We start from the raw sequence: 23543 nt of genomic DNA on the forward strand, positions 1-23543 counted from the left end.
CTGAAGACTACAGAGAAAAGGTAACGTGCAGAAACTTACGTGAAAAAAATTCATGAAAACTCCCACATGTCATTTTAACTTAGAATATTCTAGGCTGATATATATATATAGATAGATAGATATCCATATATAATATATATAATATACATTTAATTTATAATATATATTTAAATAAATAAACTGAAGCACTTTTTGACATTAGTTCTATATTAGCCATTCTGGTATCCTCTATAATCCACTTTGCCTCGTAAATGTACAAAACAAGATGTTTATGTGAAACAGTATTTAATGTTAAGAGAGGAAAATAACTCTTGAGAGGAACTTTTTCTTTTCAATCCTGTAGTACATGGTTCCCCAAATCTTGCTATTATTTAGATGTGATGTACGCTCAAATATCTGCGTGTACGTTTCAATTTTGATCCTTCCCTTGTGAAATGAACTTAACGTCGGTATACGCGTGCCATAAACTATTTCTGGGATACCGAAGAGGTGGTTATTCTCACCCCACTGTAGTAAAAATTAAGAGCAAATATTTCAGAACTTAAACACATAGGATCTGTAACAGAACAGGTGAGTCTGTAACTAAAATCTACCTATACATTTTAAAACAACCGGTTTCTTAAATATTAAAATATAGACCATTTCAAATCCACTGAAAACATATATAATAATCAAATACCTGGTACATATCCCATTAATATTCTCTACGGGGAAAATTTTTTTTTTGACACGTCGAAAAACGATACATTCCCAACACCTAAACTCACACAGGTTAAAAGGCCTTAGACATGACTGAGTATTCACAGTAACTTCTATTTTTAGACAAAACTATTACCAGAGTCCTATTAATTTCATTTATTCTGTATTGTTTATTAGAGAAATCTGCAATGCCAACCAATCTGGTAAGTGCAAATATAAAGAATTACTAATGTGAAATACCTTATTTAAAGAAAGAATTAAGTGTTATTTTGGCTTTAAAATATTCACAATTGGAGGATATAGACTCTCTTCAATGTGATTGTGGCCAAAGGAGCACTCAGGATTGATAACTTCACATGTGTACTTACATGCTTTAGACTCTTTCAGATCCATGTGATACAGCAAAATCTTGCTAATAATCCTCATCGAAAACTCTGGGAATCTTAACCTCCTTGCTTCTTTCTCCTCCTCTTCTAATCTCCCCATCCTTCCATTCCTTTCTCCCTCCCCGCCTGCAAGTTCCACCACCTTTATTTGTGACTGCTATTCAGATTAACTAAAAACCAGGGCACTGGAAGATCTAATTCTAAACACTTTCACGGTTGGGACATGGGTTTTTAGCCAAAACTATGTAGAAGTTCTGATCTAACCCAGAAGAAAACAGCTTACGTGACAGTCAACAAACAAACTTCTGCCTGCAATCACTAACTTTTTCACTTGGACATATCAACTCGATCTCCCTCATGATACCAAATTCACAACACCCAAACACCCTAACGGAAGAAGACCCTGTTTCTCAAGAGTTTGACTTAACGAAAGCACTCACATCCAGAATACGACAGAGTAATGATAATAACTTCAGCCAATGCTTTAAACTGCCTATGCACGTAGGTATGCACGGATACATACACGCATTTGCACAGAGAGTAAGAAATCCATAGTAGGGCAAGTCATACACCATATTAGTGTAAAATTTAAACTTTTTAACATGAGGAACAGTTAATAAAAAATTACTCGTTCAGGGAAAGATTTAAAACAAATATAAGGTCCTATATTTGGCTTTCGCCTCTGGATTGTTAGAAAGGGATTTGGTTAAAAATCTTTATTTCACAATTGTTTAAAGTCCAGAAAACAAAACAAATTCTAAACATAAAGAGACTGATGTTCCAAAGCCCAATCTCTTAATTGCTGATCAGAGCTGAAAATAGATCTTTTTTTCTCCACTAATTGAATGAGTCTTGTTAAACCTTTTGAAATGCACTTTAGAAAATGCAAGAATACAGCGCAGAACAGGTTCTTTAATTTGGGTCATTTTCTGTTACTTGCGGTAGTGACGGGTGCTTAGCAACGCTATTCTGGTGGCCCTTTTAAGGAAATGAATACCTGGAATACAGCATTTTAATCTATTTTATGGCATTAATTATCAAGATCACCGTATTTTAGGCAGTGCCTCCTTTGCCACTTTCCTATGTTATGAAAGAAAGGAGTCCCGTGATTAAGTGAATGTATTATTTCAGATGACAGGAGATCCTGTGCACTCTCGTTCCAAGTAGGAAAAAAAAAAAAAAAAAGATAAGGACATAAAAACTAATAGTAAATAGAAGTCACAGAGAAGGTTAGTTTAAATGTTTAGACAAGGATCTTACACTGAAAACCAGCATTCAGACATCTGGAGGAGTCCATAGCAAGTCACTATGACTTTATTTTCCTAAGTCTTTAAGGGGAAATTAAATTTTATGATGCCACACATTAGGCCACGGATCTCTAAGAAATGTGATGCGACACCGCCAACATGTAATCAGATTTTATGGGGTCCTTAAAGATTTGCAGAATTGTCTTAAATATTGATTTCATAAAAGGGGACTTGTACACGAGAAATGTTAACAAGCATATCATCTAAATTATGCCCAAGTTACTCACTTTATGTTTATTTGAACACGCTCAAACGATCAACTATCAGGAAAACAAGGACGGAAGGTAAAACAAAAAGCTACCAAGTAGGTTTTAGGAAGTCGCACTCCCATGTTACACTGTAAATGCATCCACTCACATCTTATTGATGATCAGCACAACAGGTTCAAGGAACTAGTAATTAAAAAACATTTGGAACCTTCCCTTCTATTTTTCTCTGATCTCAGCCATCGTTGTTAAAAGTACAACTCTCCTAACTTTCTCCCCCTGATCACACAATCCATTTTAGATTTCACGTGCTGGAGAAGGAAGGTGACACTCTCCACATATCACCATTCCTGTCTGTGTTCACAGCTAATAAGACATCAAGTGACTCCCTCTTTGTCTAGAATGCACCCTAATTTCAGTCTTCAATGGCCAATTTTTTAAAGCTTTTAACACTGAGCCACGAAAGACAAGAGAGAAACCAGGTTAGCAATCTGAAATCATGTTTTTAAAGTTTCAGCCTATCGGTTAATCTATCACCAGCATCTCTCTATATGAAACATATTTTATCCTTGATGTCAAATTTATCGCCCGGTTGTGTAAATCACAGTAGAAAAGGAGTGACACCCAAATTTCCCAAGTTTTTTAACCTCTTAAGACTGATGGACATTGCTTGGGGCCTTGGGGTTTTGAAGAGTACGGTTGCATTTTAATGCCCGGGGAATCTGCTGGGGGAAGAAAAGAAAAGAAAAAAAAAAAAAAAAAAAAACCAGAATGTGTGGCACAGACAGTAAATGCTGCACTAAAACATTCTCCTACTGAGAGGGAGGCTTACTAAGTTAGCCGTATTTCTAAAATGTCCCTTCTTTAGGGCTACTCTCACAATTAACACACAGAGGTCTCTGGATGAAGCTCTGAAACATTTAAAAGCAGAGAACAAAAGGTTTATTTTAAAAATGAAAACCTTGGCTTGTACAATTCCAGACGTGAATCTGCTTTCAATTACTGAAAGTATTTCCACTTCAGTGGAAAGGGATCAAATCTTCAACTACACCATCTTAAGGCACTGAATTTGATTATATTAGGCTCTGGGAAGACAGAGTGACTTTGTGACACAGGCACATATATTCTGTACATATACACCCCTTCTGAGATATTCCAGAGAGATAGAGACGCCAGCCACAGAAGGGGAGGAAACGTGACTTCTCGTCCTGAGAGCGGCCACAGAGCTTTGTTGTATTTCATGCAAACACACACAGAAAAGGCAAAACGATCTTTTAAGTTAATGAGGCAGTGCCCAGGTCTCTCCCAGTCACCCCTCCACCAGGCCCCTCAACTAGTTTTGCAGGAGTAACCTGCTTGGAAGCACAACGGCAAAGTTGGATTTCTTTTAGAGACTCTGCTGTATTAAAAAAAAAAAAAAAAAAATCTCTCCTGGCCCAAAAAAGGGGGAAAAAAAAAATGACACACTAAGTATTTTGCAAGAGAAAAACCGCTCTTTTCCCGAGCACGGTTACTTGGCCCCTCTCCCCCCATTAAGCCATCCGAAGGATGGGTTGGGTCGTGCTTGGAGCCACCGAAGCGCGGGTCAGGGTGAGCGCCTCGCGCCTCGCGCCTCCCGGGGCTGGAGCCGCGTCCTGGGCGCCCGCGAGCAGCACCGCCGCCCGCGCATCTGCTCCCGGCTCCACGCGGCCGGCAAAGGTCCCAGAATGCGGGCAAGAGCCAGCTCTGCACCCACCGCCGACCGGGGCTGTCTACTTAACCGGGTTTACAAGAAAAAAGAAGAGAAAAGAAAAAATTCCCACCTAATTAAAAAGAACCGGGAACAAAAGGCGGCGCCGTCCCCGGGCTCCCCGGCCCTTCCCGCCGCGGCCCCCGGCGACCCCCCCGGGGTCGGCCCCTCGCGGGGAAGAGCCGCCGCGTCTCAGACGCCGCCGCCGCCGCCGCTGCAGCGCGCCCGGCCCGGAGCCGCCTCCCAGCGACAGCTCCGGGGCGCCCGAGCCGGTGCCCGCGCCGGTCCCCGTCCCCGTCCCCGTCCCCGTCCCCGTGCCCGTCCCCGCCGCCCGGTCCCCGTCCCCGTCCCCGCCGCCCCCGCCGGCCACCCGCCGCGCCCGAGCGCCCGGCCGCCGCTCACCACCTCGCCGCGGCGCGCCCTCGCTGTGGCCGTGCGGAGCCGAGCCCGGCGCTGCCAAGTTGCCGCGGTCGGGAGCGTATCATGTTACAGCGCCGGGCGCGGGGCTCCGGCTGCGGGCGGCAGCCAGACATGATAGGCTGAGGCTCCTCTGTTTACACGCGGCCGCCGAGGGGGCGGCGGCGGCGCTTAACCCCTTCGCGCCGGGCCGCGCCGGGCCGGGCCGGGCCGGGCGCCGCCGTCTGACCCCTCCTCCCACCCGGAGGCTCGCACACACGCGCACCGGCACACGCGCGCGCGCACACGCATGCACGGACACACACGCACGGACACGCGTGCACACACCCGCACGGGCACACAGCACGCGCACATGCATGCACACGCGCGGGCACACAGACATGCACGCACACATGCATGCACACGCGTGCACGGACACACGTGCACACACGCACGGACACATACATGCACACGCGCGGGCACACATACATGCACGCACACATACACACGCACGCACACATGCACGCACACACACTCGCGCATGCACACGAGCGCGCGCACACGCACATGCACGGACACACATGCAGGCACGCACACATGCACATACACGCACGCACGCACACATGCACGGGCACCCACGCACGGACACACGCTCGCGCGCGCACACCGGCCAGGGCGTTTTAACAGCCGTGCCCCAAACCAAGAGTGGGAAAACTGCACCAAAAACTGGTTACAGGCACGCCTTGGGGACCCCGCGGGGCGGTATTCCAGACACACAGGCACGCACGCACAGGCATGCACACGCATGCACTCGCATGCACACACACGCACAGGCCATAGAACATCAGTATCCCTAAGGTGGTGTCTCGGGCTGCTGCGGATTTTCCAGGATAGGTTTCCTCCAGCAGCACTACTTTGCCGCGCTCACAAAGACCCCCCCTCCCCCTCCCCTCCCCCCCCCCCCCCGCCGCCCGCCCCCCGCCGCCCTCTCCCAGCCCGAGAGCGAACGCCGACCCCGAGCCGCCGCCGTTGGGCATCGCCCGCTGCGCGCTTCACTTAAGCCGACCCGGAGCGCGGGGCCGCTCGGCCGCTCGCAGGACGCGCCGCTCCGGAGAGGTGGGTGCCCCGGGGCGCGGGCGGGGGGGCCCCCGGGGCTCGGTGCCGCCCCCCCCGCCCCCCCCCGTGCCCCCGGCCCCGGGGCTCGCCCGCCCGCCGCGGGAGGCCGGGGCTGCGCCGTGGGACCCGCGGGATCGCCGGGGACCGAGCCGGCGGCGCACGGGCGCGGGGGGGACGGTCCCCGGGGCTGGCCTGAGCTCGGCGGCTCCGAGCCAACTCCGCGCCGCGCCGGGCTGCACCGCGCCGGGCTGCACCGCCCCGACCTGGGGTCGCCGCCGCGCCGGTCCCGAGGAGCGCGACTTGCAAAGGAAAGCGGCTTGGGTCTTGCAGCGCTCACATTTTTATTTTAAAATTAACCCCCACGCACCCCCCGTCCCCACTCCAGAGCCACTTTTATCATCGTTCCTGTATGGCCTCCAGTCCAACGTCCCTCCTGCTTTTAATTTTTCTTTCTTTTTTTTTCTAGAACATTCCATCCCCCTCAGCTTCTTCCTCCATTAAACTGAGACTTGAATGACTGTGTGGTTCGGGAGTTGGGGGATTCAGCGTGGTGCCTTACAATTCCTCCAAACCCCTCCAAGTATTTCTTTTACCCTTCCAAGTATTAAAAAAAAAAAAAAAAAAAAGACACAAAACAAGTGGCACTTTACCTTGCAATATTGATAGCAATCAGCACATTTTTTTTTTAATATTATGAGCTGTCATTCTACATTCGAACGAACTGCCTCCTAAATCCGGACTTGCACCAAAAAATTAATACTTTAAGAAAGGATCAGTGTTCTCCAGATATCGATGAGAATCCGTAATGAAGGTGTTCTTACCTCAATCCGTGATTCAAAAACAGTCATTTCTTTTTCCCTCCTTAGGATACTCCTTTCACCTTGACTTGTCACACTTCTTACATCTACTGCTCCACACACTGAGGGGAATACAGCTCATCTGCCTCTGGGTGGTTACTTTTCCTTCTCTGTTTTCATTACCATCTAACACATCCATCATCAGACATGGAAATGTCTGATGTTACTCAACGTGTGAGCAAAGTCTCTACCCTGTAGTGTTCTTCTCTTTCGGTAATAATGGCTCCTCTAAAATCCTGACTCACGAGCATCCTGCTACAACACGATTATCACAACCATCCTGTCTGTTCTTCCCTGGTCAATATGTTCACCCTTTAATTAGGACATTAGTAAGATATCCCAGATAGTATTTAAACATGTCTCTGACACAGTCTAAATTTCAAAGTTATTTCAGGGTTTTGAAACTCGCTTTAGGAAAATTGGGTCAAAAAATAGAACAATAGATATTTTGTGGGGCACCAAAAAGACTTCTAAGCTCTTAAGCAAATATCTTCCTAAGTCATAATATTTTGAACATCATCATTTCACAGATCACTGTGAGGCATGTGACTCTTCTGGTGGTGGTGGTGGTGATGGGTGTTGCCTGAAATAATTGCAAATAAACGCTTATATAACTTCTTACGCCGGAATATGAAAGAGGGTGTTGTTCGATATTACCCTTAGAAGAATGAAATACGTAAAATACTGCACAGTTGGAATTCTTCAGGACCTGCGGGTCTCTTGTCCATGTTTCAGATACGTACCCCTGGATTTTCGATGATGCACATTAGCAGATATGGATTTGAATTAGAACATTAGAGGACAGAAAGGCAAACTACTGGGAAGAATGAAAGGTTTTAAAATCTTAAATCACTGGTTGGGTCAGGATGAATTTCAAGAAGACTGATATTTGGCATACTCATTTCCCCAGATAAATGCTATGTAAATTGGTCACTGATGGATAGCATTTATTAAAATTCCAATTTAAAATGCTAATTAAGCAATGCCCATTTATACATATCAGATACAGGTTAGGTAAATACATAGACTATATATATATTAGTATATAGACTACATCGGAATATTCTACATATATATCTAGTTCTACCTTTTCTGAGTACAAAACTAATTATTTCCAAATTGCACAAAGACAGTATCCCTTGAGAATAATCAAGGGCTTACTTTGAACACAGCTGAGCAGCAGCAGCAGCCCATGGGGAAGAGGGAGAAATGTGGTTTTAAACAGTTTCTATCGCTGAAAAGTGAAGGATGGTTTCCACATATATCCTTCCCCCAAAAAAAGACACAAAGTTTTGTGGCCACCCCCATCCATACATTAAATCACTGCCATCTTGTAAATAAAGGAGTCTACTGAAGACTTCTATGGAGATATAGAATAAGGCACACATTAAACTTCTATTTTCACCTACTATGGTTTGCCATATTGATGATATCAGGAATAATGAGCATTATGGATACTGCCTCTTATAACTTAAGCATTTCCTGCCTAAGATCTGCAGAATTCCCCACAGTTCCATGAGCAGACACTATTAAATATGTTGAATTATGTGGCTATTTTATGTTGTGAATAAATAACCACATGGAATCATACTCGCGCTATTAAATGAATTTTACTTATAACTGAATTCAGTTCTTTAGGCATAAAAGCCTAATGACTGCACACCACAAGGAAGATTTTTAAAAATGCATGAACCAAACCAAATCAAAGCAAATTGTATTTAAAAAAAAAAAAAAAGTCCATGAATGAGCTGTTACTGCAAACTGGCACCAACTTAGCTTTAATATTAAGAATTCTTTTGACCTCTCTCTCCTTAAGCCAAAAACCTTGGGGGGAAAAAAATCAGTTTAACCAAAACTAGATTCATTACGTTTCCTGCTAATGATTAGCCACTGAATCCGTGTTGTCGGGGATGCTAGTACAAAATCAAAATCAAATGCTTTTGCTATACTACATATGACTATGATAATAACTAACATCGAGCACTTCATACAACTGTCACCATACCCAGCATTTGACACACTTTTATGTCTCTAAGCCCCTACGAAAAAGTAATATTGTTACCCCATTTTACAGATGAGGACACTGGAACTTAGGTTATTTATGGTCCAAATACTTACCGAGTACAAGAGCTTAAATTCCGCCCTGGGGTCCTGAGTCTGATGTTTAAGCCATTTAACTAAACACCTAGTATTGACTCAGTAGCTAAAACTGGTATTAGGTGGGTAGTTCACTCTCGAAATCAAATGTGTCAGGATAAGCTATACCAAGGATTTGAAAACATGATAATAAATTCTTAAAACTGATTATCTGTGGATTGGGGAGAGGGGGAAGAGACACAGCACATGATTTTCCCTGTGTTTTAAGGTTACCTTAAGAGTTAAGGTATCCAGTACTGCACAGTATTCTCTGCAATTTGGAATCTTAGAGAGGAATAAAATAGTTAATAAACGTTCCTGAGTGAGGGGTTGGCATAGGTCAATATGTATCTGTCACTCTAGAATTTAGTTTATCTAAATAGACTTTGTTAAAAATTATATATTTATTTGTAAACATTTTTCTTTTTTAAATAATATGTCAGAGACACTGTTTATGTCACCAAAATTACAGTGCACTGACATCAATTGGTACATAATAATTGTACAATTACTTTGTTACATGCTGTGAATAAAATTTTAGATTTCATCTTCTGTTTTGCAAAGTGTTATTTTGTCAGTAGTAAGAAAGTCTCTAACAGCTATGGGGACTCTGTTATAAGCTGACATAAAGCTGTATTTAAAATTATAGTTCTGGGTCCCTTTTCCAATAAAGTTTAGTTATCATTTCTACTAGAACCAAAATAAAGGCATAAAAAAAGGCTCGTAATAAAGTCCAATTCATAATCTTCACAGATGTTTTTACAGTAAACCTAAAAGGATAGTATAATATCTAGGTGATTCTTTGATTTAACCTACAGAAACATCCACCCACAATATAGCTTTTTATTTCACAACTATCTGCAATGACCCACGTCCAAAATCGTTTCTAAAAGGTAAGTTTTCTGCTTTATTGGTAAAGATGATTATTTCACCAAAAACACAAATGCCCGCTGAAATCTGATACTATGTGAAGACCCAAGACTCTTTCTTTAGATCTCCAATCATGTTTGTTGTGTGTCAAAAGAGCTGGTTCTTATTTTTGTCCTAATTCAGGTGACCTTGGGCAGGAGCATGCTGGGTCCTCCACAGCCTGGGCAGGCAGGAAGGAGGAGGAAGCAAGATCTGGGAGTGTGTGATGAGGTCTGGACTCCTTGCAGGGGGGCAATCAAGAAATGCACTGTATCCAAAAGGCTTAGTGAGCTTCAGCCCCGTGCTGGCAAATATCCAAGGGAGAGGGAAGGGGGTAAGGAAGGGAGATCTTCCTCTCTAGTGGTGACAGCAAGACAGGGGGCAAAGGGGCAGAGCTTCAAGAGAAATCCAGATGGTCAGCAAGAGTCAGCTGGGGGTACATATGCCAGGAACTGGGCGTATGGCAAGAGCCGATGACCCAAGTCAAACCACCAAGTGTCCAAAGGCAATGTTAGAAGGGAGTCTGTAGTAGAGCAGCGCATAGAACCCTCGTTCCATATATAAATCTCCACGATTGGGAAGGCACAGGAGAAGCCAAGAATGCTACTCATCCTTGGCAGGTTGGATACCAGGGCTGCAGGCAGCAAGTCTAATTCCCAGGCCCACCCAGGGATGGCAGTATTTGTCCATGCTTGGCAACTTACTGGGTTCAACTTATTTTTATGTTTTGAAAATAAGAGTACATTTGGGGTAGAGGGTCCTTTGAATGCATCCTTTGACAATCCATGTTTAAGAAATGCGAAGCTGATAAGTAAAAATGATCAGATTATTTTAACTGCAGAGTCCTTTTGTCCATCTGAACTCTATTTCCAACCATCATTCCATTTACCCAACCCCAAAGCATATTTTAGTGTTGATTAAATGTTAAAAAGCTAGGCGATATATCTTGGAAATTCAATATATCACTATAAATACTTTGTCTTCTTTTATTCAGACACCAAGAATTAGTGATGATTCATTGATGTTATTAGGTGTGTAGTTGTGTATAGAAGTAAGAACCTATCCGTAGGTCACATCCTTTATGTGACAAAGCATAGAATCACACAGACTTCCATAGTCACTCTTGAACATTTATAACATGAACTTGTATGTATTAAGATCATTTTTTGCAAATAGTTTATTTACCAAGTCTTTATTGACAAATGAACCTAGATAATTATGTATGATTTTCAGGTGTTTCATGACATAGTCACATGCAACACATTTTTAACTATTTTTTTTCTATTTGGTGAACATAAATCATGTCTAAGCACATATTTTTATATGTCATTTTTGGATGTAGATATATGCTTGAATCCCTCTGCTTTTTACCTGGCCAATTTCTGCATGTTCATGACTTGGCTTAGAAAGCAGTTCTTCCATTTAGTCTTTCCTGATCCACTAAGACTAGTTTAAGGGCCTCCCTTTTGAGTTCACATCGAACTCTGTAAACATCCTTCCCTCACATTTATCATACTATATTCTGGTGCCTGCCGACTTGCCTGTGACTCCCTCCAGATCATAAACACACGAGAGCAGGGACCACTTCTTTCCGGATTCCCCAGCACATAGCATAGTGTCTTGCACTATAGACACTAAATAAATACTGGTTTTGGGATGGGTAAATGGATGGATCATGAGAAACAAATAGTCCAGATTGAGGAAACTGCTTGCTAATGAAAACAAGTCTATCATTTGTATTTATCACACTATTATTTAATTATTTGGTTATCTCTCTGTCTCTGTGTCTGTCTCTCTCTGTTTCTCCGTCTCTTTCTCTCTCTCTCACACACACCCTTAACCAAACCCAACATAACCTAACCCACATTTTGAGGGCAGAAACTATGACCTAATGGCACCTAGCACCATTGATTGTTTGAAACCACTATTTTTTTAAACTATAAATGTGTACTTCATCATTACAAAATCATGGAATTATAAAACTGGACATAAACTTAATATGTGATCTAATTTGGTCATACCCTTCTGGATCCCCAGACACAGATGAACCTGTTTGTTGTTGTTATTTTTTGTCAAAGCCCTACCCCGCCACATCCATTTCAAGTGCTACGTTACAATATTTCACACTGTTTACCTCGAGCAATTCTAGCTGGAGAGTCTCTAAATCTCTAAAGCCACAATTTATGCCCAAATGCTCTTGCTCTGTCTTCAGTAGAAGCAAGGAGCAGCTGGTCACTATTTTCTCAATAAATGTCCTTCCTATTCTTGAAGATGATTGCTCTTAAATCTCCCGGTAAGATCCATACTGTCAGGCTAAATAATCTTGATTGTTTTTATTTGACTTTATTTGACCAGTTCCTTAGGGGTCTAATTTTCTTCTCTTTCAGCATCTCATTGGCTGTTCTCTGAACCTCCTTCACAGTATGTGGTTGGAGGATGGAGGCTGCTGAGAACCACCTTGACTGGGTTATCAGGCTCTAGAGTTAGAGCTCTAGGCCTAGGAATCTGCAAAAGGGAAAGACAGTGAAGCCAGCATTTCACTGGATATTGCTCTTGAAACGTGTGCCAGCAAGGGGTCCAGAGAAGGGAATTACTTCTGCGGTGTGTACTTACTAACCCATTCCATCACCCTGATATTTCTGAGAAGAGATGAGATAAGAGGTGCTGAGTGCACTGAATCGTGTGGGGTTGCCTCCATCCAGGAGGCAGGGGGAGGAAGTTCAGGCACCAAGGGAAACACAAGGCGAAGTCTAGGAAGCTGGAGAGAATCAAGTGCATAGCACAAGAACAAAAAAAAAAAAAAACACACCAAAAGAGCAGTTTCAAGACTCAGGGCAGGGAATGAGGAGGGCCATGGTGAACAAAGCTCCATGTCACAGATTAATACTTACGCCTGGATTTGGCAGGAAGAAGCAATTTGTGGCCTCAAGGAGAAGACTGTCTAGGAGAGTAATGGGGTGAGTGTCAGATTTAAAGCAAGATGGTGGGGAAACAGAGACAGCTAGTCTGCAAACGAGTGTTTTTCTTCACAATTTTGAGATCTGAACTTGACTTACATTTATTGAATGCCTATTATGTGCCTGGAACACCTTAGGTATTTTCACATGAGACGCCTTCTTTAATCCTCCCGGGGCAAGACGAATTTAAAACTAGTGTATAAAACCGTATTTCCATTACTTAAAATACTCTGTAGGGAAAAATATACTGGTTCTTTTAGGCGTATTTCTACCTGAGATCTCTTTGTCTGTAAAAAGCAAACGTGCTTTGCATCTTGTTAGGAGCAGCTTCATTCAGCAGCATGAGGAGAATCATACAAAGATAGGCATGGAAGGAGGGGTAGAAATGAGTTTTCTAGAAAGGGAGAAGGGAGCATGAAGTAAAAAAAAACAAGTTGAGTCGGAGGGTGTCAGGTAAGGAGAAGTCCAGTTGTAGGGTTTTTGGGCTTTGGGGGCTGTCAGCTTCTGAGTGATAGCAAGCCTCAGGAACTGTCTCTTTCTTAGGAAAACTGGTGCAACAGGAATGAGGTCTTTCCAAAGGTCTAGAGTCATTAAAAGGCAAAAAAGAAGGACATCTATTTAACTGTTGCTAAGCAAGGCGAATACAGAGGACAAAAGATTCTGACCACTAAGGCAAGCATCCCGGTGACTATATGGACGCTGGTCTACACTGGTGTTTGAATGCCTACCTTCCTCGGTGGCAATTTGATTTTGACATAGGAACCACAGTGAAAATACGTAGATCTCTATGTTATTTTTGGCCAAAGGCCCTTGCAAGACTTTCAACAAAAGGTTTGTACAATGTGATCATTCAAATGAATTCTAAAGATTAAGGCAGAACAAGTTAGAGTATTTTAGAATTAATTTCATAATATTACTCATTAGATCAATATATCACTGTGTCACTTTAACTACAGAGTCTCAGATAGCTTTAGTGCAGATGATATAAGCAGCCAGTGTAAGTAGAAAGGCTCTCACAGTTAGGTACAAGTCTATGTGGAATAGCTGTATCTTTTTTGTTTGTATTCTAGTTATGGATGTCAGGTAAAATTTACCATCAAGGAATTTCTGGCAGGGTTTCAGAAGGATGGTTAGAATGAAGAATTTTCTGACTTGGCAAAGAGCAGTCCGATTAGATTGTGATTAACAGCAATTTATGATTAGTGAGAAAGGTCCTAAATTATACCTAGGCATTTATTCCCTAAAAACCTTATTCTCTTGCCTGATGATTATTTCTAGCAATTTTAATAAAAAACATGTAGTGTCATAATCAGTGTCAGCAAAATTTACGGCTGTAATTCAGATAAGCAGGTATCTTTTTGTCTGTGCTTTAGATTACTCCAAAAGGCATCCCTGAAACTGGTAAAGAACCTAAAAGGAACAAAGAGGCTTCAATAGTTGGTACGTTTCTTCAGGGGAGAAACATCACAGCCCACCCTTCAAGGATTCCTCCTCTACAAATTCTCTAGTGATCAGGAAATCTAAGTTCCAGACATGATTCTTATTTTTTTTCTAAGATTCTATTTATTCCTTATTTGAGAGAGAGAGAGAGAGAGAGAGAAAGAAAGAGAGAGAACACAAGCCAGGAGGAGGGGCAGAGGGAGAAGCAAACTCCCCACTGAGCAGGGAATCCGACTAGAGACTGGAAGCTTGATCCCAGGACCTTGGATCATGACCTGAGCCACCCCGGTGCCCCCAAAAAGGGCTCTTTCTGATTGGCTGTGTGACCTTGCTAAGGCTTCACTGATCTGGACCACAATTTTTCCTTCTAAAAACTGAAATCTCTCAGGTCTTTTGATTCTTTTCAATGGCCACGCAGTATCTTGGAGTTTCTTTGATGTCTTAGGATAATAGTTCTCACTTACTGGATATTTGAATCTATGCATTTTCTTAATGTTTCTCCTATTTCCACTCTGCTTTTCCACTGTCCATCCAATATCGAGGTACAGATCAAACTTCTGTTTCTTTATTTTGAGGAATAAGTTCAGGAGCCCACTCAAAAGGTCCCTTGTTGACTTCTTAATGCAGATGTGATTTAGAAAGCAGGTATTTTCATCTTTATTCTATTCCATGTATTAACATTCCATGTGTTATGATACTGGCCAGTTTCCAAGGCCTATAAGAGGGGAAAGTTTCTTTCTTTCTTTCCTAAGAACAACATTGGTGATTCTTTTCAGGAGCCAAGAGAAGTAACAAGGTGCATGTGAACCATATTATTATATGTTTGTTTTCATATTGTTGGTGGCAATCATATGTGTTTATTCTTCTTAGGTAAGATTTCCATTTCTTGCAAGATCTCATTCTTCTGATGCCTCTGTGTCCTATAAACAACTTCAAGTAAGTAGAAGGCTCTTGATAAGTGTAGTTAGTGTCACCATCAGCTTCCAGTCTTTTTTTTTTTTTTTAAGATTTTATGTATTTGAGAGAGAGAGAGTGAGAGAGAGCAGGAACAGGGGTGAGGGGTGCAGAGGGAGAAGCAGGCTCCCCACTGAGCAGGGAGCCTAATGTGAGGCTTGATTCCAGGATCCAGAGATCATGACTGAGCCGAAGGCAGACGTTTCACAGACTGAGCCCCCAGGTGTCCCCAGTTTCTGGTCTTGAAGAGATCACACATCACCAAATGTTAGGACCCAAGAGAAACTCAGAGCTTATTGCTCAAACCTCTTACCTTCTCACAGGGCGACTAGTGTATATGATCCTTAAAAACAGACGTCTCTCCTATTTATCACTCATCTTAAATATTGTTAGCATCACCCACCCAGGACATCCTTAAGTGAAGAAATAAAAGCGTTATCATTTGCCTGAAGGCATCTGCTCTAAGCAAAAAACCACTGTCGATAGAAAATTAAGAATCTCTGCGACCTTCACAGTCAAACATGAAACTGCCCAGCCCCCTCTGGTTAATGCGAAATTTAATTAATATCATTGTAACTAGCAGGAAAAAAAATCTTCTCCTGAGCCTAGAATTAGAACGTTTATAATTTTCCACTTTTTTTTTTATTTCTAAAGGATCAAGAAGACTTTCCAAAGAGTAAAATACAAATCGATATTCAATTTTCCTCCAATTATGAAGAAATAAACCAACTTCAGGTCTTTCTTATATCTGGACTGCCTGTGAATTTGCTGCTTTTATACTCTCGTGAGAGACTAACTAAGGATCACTTTTCTCTGCAGAGACAGCAACTACATATGCCTAAAAAAGGGAATATTTGAAAATTCTTAAATTCATTCTTCTGCCTTTTTCCCTATCCTATTTCAAATCAATTTCCTATTTTCTCACATTCCTCCCGGCTGGCAGCTGCTCCTTCTGGGCCTTTATCTGGCCCGAGGAAGACAGGCAGGCAAGCAGTTGCCTGTTCAGCGGATGCCAGCCCTGTTCCCATGCTAGAGACAGAATGTCTAATCTCCATATTACAAGCAGTTTCCAATTGCCCCATCTTAAAAAGCATCTTCACACTTGGGTCCACAGGCTGGGGTCCCTCCCCTGTCTTTCTTTTCAATGGGAATTAAAAAAATTTTTTTTCTTGGAATAAAGACTCTTACAAAAAAAAGGAAAACAGTAACAATATTCAACTCGCAAGTCAAGTCACGAAAAAAAAAATGCACCTGCATGGAAATATTGAGGATGGAAGAAGTCATGTAATACACACTGTATGTGTAGACTGTCTGGAGCAATACAAGTTAGCTAAAATAGCTTTCAGGAGCCTGGAGGGCTCAGTTGGTTAAGCATCTGCCTTCGGGTCAGGTCATGATCTCCGGGGTCCTGCGATCAAGCCCCAAGTTGAGCTCCCTTCAAAGATGCCTGCTTAGAAGAACAACTTGCACCCTGGCAATTCCCACAGAAATGCTGCACATCTTCTCTGTATCCAGAGAGATCTCATTGATCTCTCCCAAAGCGGGGTGCCCGGACCTTCAGTGCGGTGGCTGCCACTGCCCTACACCTTCCCCTGGTGGTCCAGTCCCACAGAGAGGACTTCCTGGGGTTCTAGGGAAGGATTACCCCTTCCTATCATTTGACTTTCTTTCTACATGAATTTCCAAGTCATTTTTTTTTTCTTTTGTAGTGGATAGGAAAAGAAAAGAAAAAAAAATCATCTGGTCTCATATCTGGGATAGAGTTTTATAAAGTCAAGGAAAATAGGACAAAAAAGCAACTTACAAATAAAATATCCCAGTTTCATTCTCTAAAGCATAATCATAAAGTTCTAAACACAGTACAGGCTACTTATTTCCTGAAACCAGACCCCTCTTCTGATTTTCCCTTCTCCTCTGAAAGCTCTCGACTCATGGTCATGTCCTTTCCCTGTGCTGGCTGCATTTAGGCAGAAGTTGCTACAGCACTTGCATTTTCACAGGTTCCTCTTGCACCCACGTTTTCTTTTTCTTTCCTCTGAAAACTTCTGTATTCCAAGCCTCATTTATTACTTATGTCCTAGGATGTGTAAGTCTGACACGGCCTCTGCATTCCTACTCCAATCCATGCTCCAGACAAGCCTTCCCGAGGACTTACTTGCAAATGCTCATTGGCTTCCTATTGATGACAGAATAAATCCAGTCCTCAGCCTATTATCTAAGAGGTCCATTCTAGGCTCATCTCACCCTTGGCAATCTGACTTTTCTCACATATAACCCTACCCTTTTTCTGCCACTTGTGAGTCACATCACTCCCTCTGCCTAGATGCCCTCCCCTCCCCCTCCCTCATCCCTTCTCTCTCCCCCCCCGCCACCACCTTTTTTTCATCTCTGACTTGCATAATCATTGCCATCTCTCAAGGCCTAATTCACAAATTATGTTATTTCATGATTTCAATTCCCAGCCAGGCTCACATCCAATCACTTAATGTCTTCAATAGGATGTCCTGCGGGCATCTTAAATGTAACATGTTCAAAGCTAAAATAATCATCTTCCACAAACTTCTATTGCTTCTGCATTCCCTGCATCAGCGAGTGAAACCTCTCTGTGCCCCCACATGCCCACCCCTCAAATGCCCAAGAATGAAACCTGGATGTCCTTGTTTTCCCTTCTATCAGCACTGTCCCCCACACCACATGCCTCCAGCGGCCTCCCACCATCTTCACTATTTTCATCACTATAGTCACTGCCCTCATTAATGAAATCCTCATTTTTCACTTGGATACAATATCATACTTGCCTCCATTCTTGGCTTCTTCCAACACATTCTTTCCACCACATTCAGAAAAAAAAAATCTCTCAAAATGAGAAATATAATCATATTGATTTCCTGTCCCCTCATGGTTAGATGCCACTTGATTATTGCAAATTCACCATACTAAGAAAACATAACAATCACAGCACTTATTACATTGTACCTATTGTTTTAAAATACTTCATGTTATGAAACATGATTGGCTTACTGTTGGTTGAATGAAAGAATGGATATACAAAGTATTTACCCTGACTACAGCCCAACATAAAGACTTTACATGTTAGAGAGGATTAGAATAAAAATATGTCACATTGTGTACACATCCAGCTGGATACCCAATAAAATAGGAAACATAAAACATATTTTGCATTCAAACCTACCTCAGATGTCCTCTTACTCAGTTTTTGCATGCAGAAATGTTACCTATCCTTTGACATTTAATGTCATTTTCTTTTCAAAGCCTTCCTTGACCAATTAGTTGACATTAATCTCTTCCTGTCTGTATTCCCCTGGCTCTTCATTTCTGATTATATTACAGCATAATTCCCCATACTTCCTGGGGCTGTCTTATAGACAATTCTTTTTTTTTTTTTTTAAGAGTTTATTTATTTATTCATGAGAGAGACGCAGAGAGAGGCAGAGACACAGGCAGAGGGAGAAGCAGGCCCCTTGAGGGGAGCCCAATGTGGGACTCGATCCCGGCACCCTGGGATAATGACCCGCACCAAAGGGAGATGCTCAATCACTGAGCCACCCAGGCGTCCCTCATAGGCAATTCTAATGCAACATATCCAAAGTCAAACATATTGTCACCCTCATACCCAAAAGCCATTCTTCCCTCGCATCCTTTGTATTTCAGTTCAAATATTTTCCCCCTAGTAGACTGAGGTAAAGTTTCAGCTGCTTTTTCTTCAACTTCCACATAGAATCCATCACCATATCCTGTTGCTTCTATTCCTTGTGTAGGTCTTGAATCTCACCCCTCTTTTTTTGCTCACGCAACTGATGTCCAGATTTAGATCTTTATCATCTCGTGCCTGGATTTTTACAATAGCATTCTAAGTATTCTCTCCTTTCTCTTCCCTTCACCTTATCGGTGGCGCCCTCTTTCCACTGCTGCCAGAATTACCTTTTAATAACACAAACCTGCTTGTGTCTCTGTTTCCTACAAAGCCAAATTTAACCTCCTTAGCAGGACACCTTAGGCCTTTTATAACAGGTCCTGGGCCTCTCTTTTTAATCTTCACTTGCTGCTTTTCTTCAATTCACTGGAGAACCTTCCTTCATAAAGTGTGCTACCTACTGCTCCTCAAATATACTTTGTCTCTTTGCAGAGTAAGGGGTCTATACATATTCTTGTATACATTTAACAAAGCAAATTCAAATAAATCAAACGTTTCCTCTACCTGCCACCTTTTGTTACTCGCCAGACTAAAACCACAGCTGCATCTCCTAACTCTATAACAGCACTGCATGGAGGCCTGATGAAAACTAGAAACCATGGGCCCAGGAATCAGACAGCCCTGAGTTCAAATTCTGCCTCTGCCTTACTTTCACTTAGTAGATGTCTGATCTTGGGGAAATTACCTGACATTTCTAAGTCTTAGCAACATGTGTAAATAAAAATAATGTAAATTCCTAAGTCATTAGATCGCTGTGTAATTAAATGAGATAATTTCTGAAACATGCCTATCATAGAGCTGAAATACAGCGGAACCTGAAAGGCAGGGTTCAGATTTCATTCACTGCTCAATCCCCCATAGTATATGCACAGTATGCGTACATAGTATGTGTATACACTGAATAAAGTTGCTTTATCTGAACTGAATTTGTGGCAGATTTCAAAATACCATGGCTAATAGAACCGTAGGTCTTAGATGATCATTTGGTTCTATGATAATAAAGATCTAGAAATTTTCCAAATGTCAAAACTAATAATTTGAATTTGATTTAAATTGTTAAAGCAAAATAGTTTTATTCCTTGGCACTATGGGAAATATTAATTCAATCAATCACTTTACGGGATAAATTACTTAAAAATTAATATTGCTTCTAAAGAGTTTAAAATGTAGATAAAATATAAGTAAAATCAAGTAAGTATTTCTATTTTTATCTCATCTAGAGCAATAAAGAAGAAACTGCTCATACAATTTATATATGTGCATGTAAATAGATTTCATAATCAAATGTAGTACAATTAGGCACTGATTTAAAAGTTATAAAATTAAATGACTTTGATGGACACAAATAAAAATTAAAGTTAGTTCTTAATATACAAGAATGCCAAATAAGGTTTAACAGTCCTATGATATTGTGGAATTGGAAAAGGATTTTTGAGACAGAGGTAGTAGCATCATTATTTCTGACACAAATTAGCTATGTGCGAATTGGCAAATATTCTTTGAATCTGGAAGATGCAAGGTTATTTTCCTGTTTTTAGAAGAGCGACAGTCATGAAATTCCCCAAATACATTTTCCCAAAGAAAATAACAAAGTTGGTTTGAATCTTTGGAAAGAAGTAGCCTCAGGATCTGCTGGGTCAAAAGACAGAATATATTTCGTAGCACTAGAAAATACCAGACCTTGCTCTCTGTATGCCACGCATATCTACACATAGATTAAACGGTATTCATCTGTTGGGCTTCCTGGGCCAGGGAAGCACCTTTGCCAGCATAGTCTCCGTAATACCAATTAGTGACCATCAGAGATAGGAAAAATAACAATACAAATTATCCCCTCATTATCTTGTTTGGTATTATTTACTTCCTTTGGAGAAATTAAAATATTGTGTGAGGAAAATTTAGAAAAATAAACATTTTTTTTTAAATTTGCCATCTATTTTTCAAAAATCTCTTATTATTCTAATATATACATTTATGATAAATGAGATGAGCTGCCAAAGTCACACAAAGCCTTCCAAAAGCCCCTCTTTTGGATTCCCTGGTTGGTTTCATGGCATCACTCCTGCAATTCCAGTTCCAATCGATTGACTGAATCAATAGCTGACCCAAAGGAAGCCAACTATCGTCAAGGCCAGCATCCATAAAATGGTCTTCCATGATAGCTCTGCCCATCATGGCTGTGCTCTACATAGATCCTTGTCTTTGGAAAGCTGGATCTGGAGATAAAACGGGAGAACAATCAGCCGGGAAGGCAGAAGCAGAAGCAAAGAACATGTGACCTGACCAGGTAACTATAACGAGGTAGCTATGGGTATCTCTTAACACTCATTCCACTTCCTTGAAACCTGACTGAACAGTTGCTCATGTGTCATGATTGACATTCACTTCTTCCAGGCATAATAATGAAATGGGTTTCTGTTTTTTCTTTCTTTGCCAAGTATCTTTATAATAATTCTTTATCACCTAGGTAACCCAAGTACCTCTAAATCCTTACATTCCAAAAGCCCCTAAAGTAGTATCCATCAACATTCTGATTTCCAAGTTGCTTTCCTCCATATCCTGGGTTAGTTAATATTTATTCACAAAATCTGAACTTACAGGAAATGTCTCTTTAAAAATGTGCTGTATTTATAGCAAATTCATTAGCATGCATTTTTTTTTTATTGCCAAAATGTTTTGAATAATCATCTGTCAATCACATTTTCCTTTTGTGGGAAGAGAAAGGTCAGCAAGTTGGCAAAAAAAAAAAAAAAAGAAGTGACAGCTCTGGCTAGGGTTTTGGTAGGTGGGATAAAAAGTCACTTCTCATGTACACAGCTGCGTGTAATGAATGCAACATGTTTGAGGCCTATTCTTGGATCAGTTCCCCTACATTTTAAACTCAACTTTTCTTGGCAAGATTTCTGGGGCCATACTGTGTATGTGTCTGAATTCCTTCAGCCAAAACCTCTTAATATGAAAATTCAGCAGTATTGCATTTTGTGTAGATGTCATGACTCAAAATCCAGTCTGTTTTATGTACCATATGAATCAGGACTGACCTCTGTATTACTACAGACTTATTTTTAGCACAAAGTGATATTTATCTATGTCATTTTCTACGGCCATCGATAAAAATGGGCACATATATTATCCTGTCGACTTAACAGTTTATAAGGAATATGTACGGGGGAAAGCATTTTTAAGTGAATTAACAGAAAATACATAAAACCTAAACCACAGCCTGACTTTTACCTTAATGAGTACCAATTCTGTTGCAGAAAAAAGAGCCAAGAAGTTCCATCCTGGGGATTCCAGCTTTCTCTCTCTCCCAAAGGAGAAGTTCCTCTCAAAATATGACTACCCTTCCATAAAACAAACAAAAAAGCTCCCTCTTGCTTGTTTAAAATTTTTCTTCTGTGTTCTGGAACCAGAGCTTATTTTTAAAAATAAATTTTCAGAAAGACTGCAAATGTTATCTCAATCATTAATGTATTTGGAGGTCCTAGTGTTAAAACAAAAGTAATGACGGACTTTGTTTAATTGGTATAAGGAAAAAGATGAATATTTTCCCAAGTATAAGAAAACCCTACAATGTTTTAAGTTAAAACTGTGAAACTGAAAAGTCTTATTGAGCAGATCTCTAGAAGTCACCCAGCCTATAAAGAATTTGAATATGAAATCTAAACATTAACACAAAAAGATTTTGAAAATAAGCTAGAAATCACGAACAGATGCCTCAGCATAGAAGAGAATTAGAAATACAAATATGCAAAACCGAAAGGCAAATATTTTGGAAACATGTTTGGAAATCCAATATTTTTCAACAGATAATGAACATTGAGGGATTATATTTTCTATCTGAAAGATTGGTCAATTATTCTATAAATTCAATAAAAAAATCTTATTTTGAATTATACTTATCAAACTGTTAACTTTAGATTCAGAATCACATAAAGTTGAAAAATACTTGTAGGATCAGATAGCGGCATAACCACATGTTTTTATACAATATTAGTTAAGGAAAATGATCTAGGCCCTAAAGAAATTGAGGCACTTGGGTTGGCTCAGTGGTTGAGCGTCTGCCTTGGACTCAGGTCCTGATCCTGGGGTCCTGAGATCAAGTCCTGCATCAGGCTCCATTCAGCTTTCCCTCTGCCTATGTCTCTCATGAATAAATAAATAAAATATTTTTTAAAAGAATGATGGTATTGAAATAAATATTCTGAAATGCAATTAGTTTACTACAAAATACATTAATGACTAAATTAATCTCTATTTGGTTTTAACTTGTGGTAAAAATTATTCTAATTTGATGAAACAATCAAGATGATTCAAAATTCATTTCCTCCTGTATTTTTTTTTAAGATTTTACTTATTCATTTATTCGTGAGAGAGACAAAGACAGAGAGAGAGGCAGAGACACAGGCAGAGGGAGAAGCAGGTTCCATGCAGAGAACCTGACATGGGACTTGATCCCGGGTCTCCAGGATCACGCCCTGGGCTGAAGGCAGCACTAAACCGCTGAGCCTCCCAGGCTGCCCTCTCCTGTTTTATTCACATTTCTGCAAAGAGATTCACCTAAGTGTCAATAATGGAACGAGAGTCTTTGGTAATTGTCTTACCTGTTTTCAGGCTATTTCTCTGATTTTATAATTTTTCTAGAGTAGGGTAGCTGTTCTTCATTAGGTTTTCAAAGTCAAAACTACATAGTCTACCATGAAGGGGGAACAGAGCATGCTACCCCAAAATGTGCC

At 41.2% G+C, this 23543-nt stretch overlaps 1 protein-coding gene across 24 annotated transcripts in view; it reads right to left on the reverse strand.

Annotated features, from left to right (window-relative positions):
• The window catches only part of TENM3 (teneurin transmembrane protein 3), a 2512213-nt gene that overhangs the window by 332392 nt on the left and 2156278 nt on the right, over window positions 1–23543 (reverse strand). For 8 of the 24 annotated variants that reach the window (XM_072763879.1, XM_072763876.1, XM_072763874.1 and 5 more), the window contains exon 1: window positions 4730–4893. The exons of 9 other annotated variants lie outside the window; for them this stretch is intronic. The gene's annotated coding sequence lies outside the window, so the exon portion shown is untranslated. Of the gene's footprint in view, window positions 1–4729; window positions 4898–5737; window positions 5757–6660; window positions 6873–23543 lie in introns of those variants that run through there. 7 more of the 24 variants (XM_072763880.1, XM_072763878.1, XM_072763872.1 and 4 more) reach the window with 6 other exon arrangements.

Source organism: Vulpes vulpes, chromosome 7 (assembly GCF_048418805.1).
Source record: "Vulpes vulpes isolate BD-2025 chromosome 7, VulVul3, whole genome shotgun sequence".
In the NCBI taxonomy this organism is placed as follows: Eukaryota; Metazoa; Chordata; class Mammalia; order Carnivora; family Canidae; genus Vulpes; species Vulpes vulpes.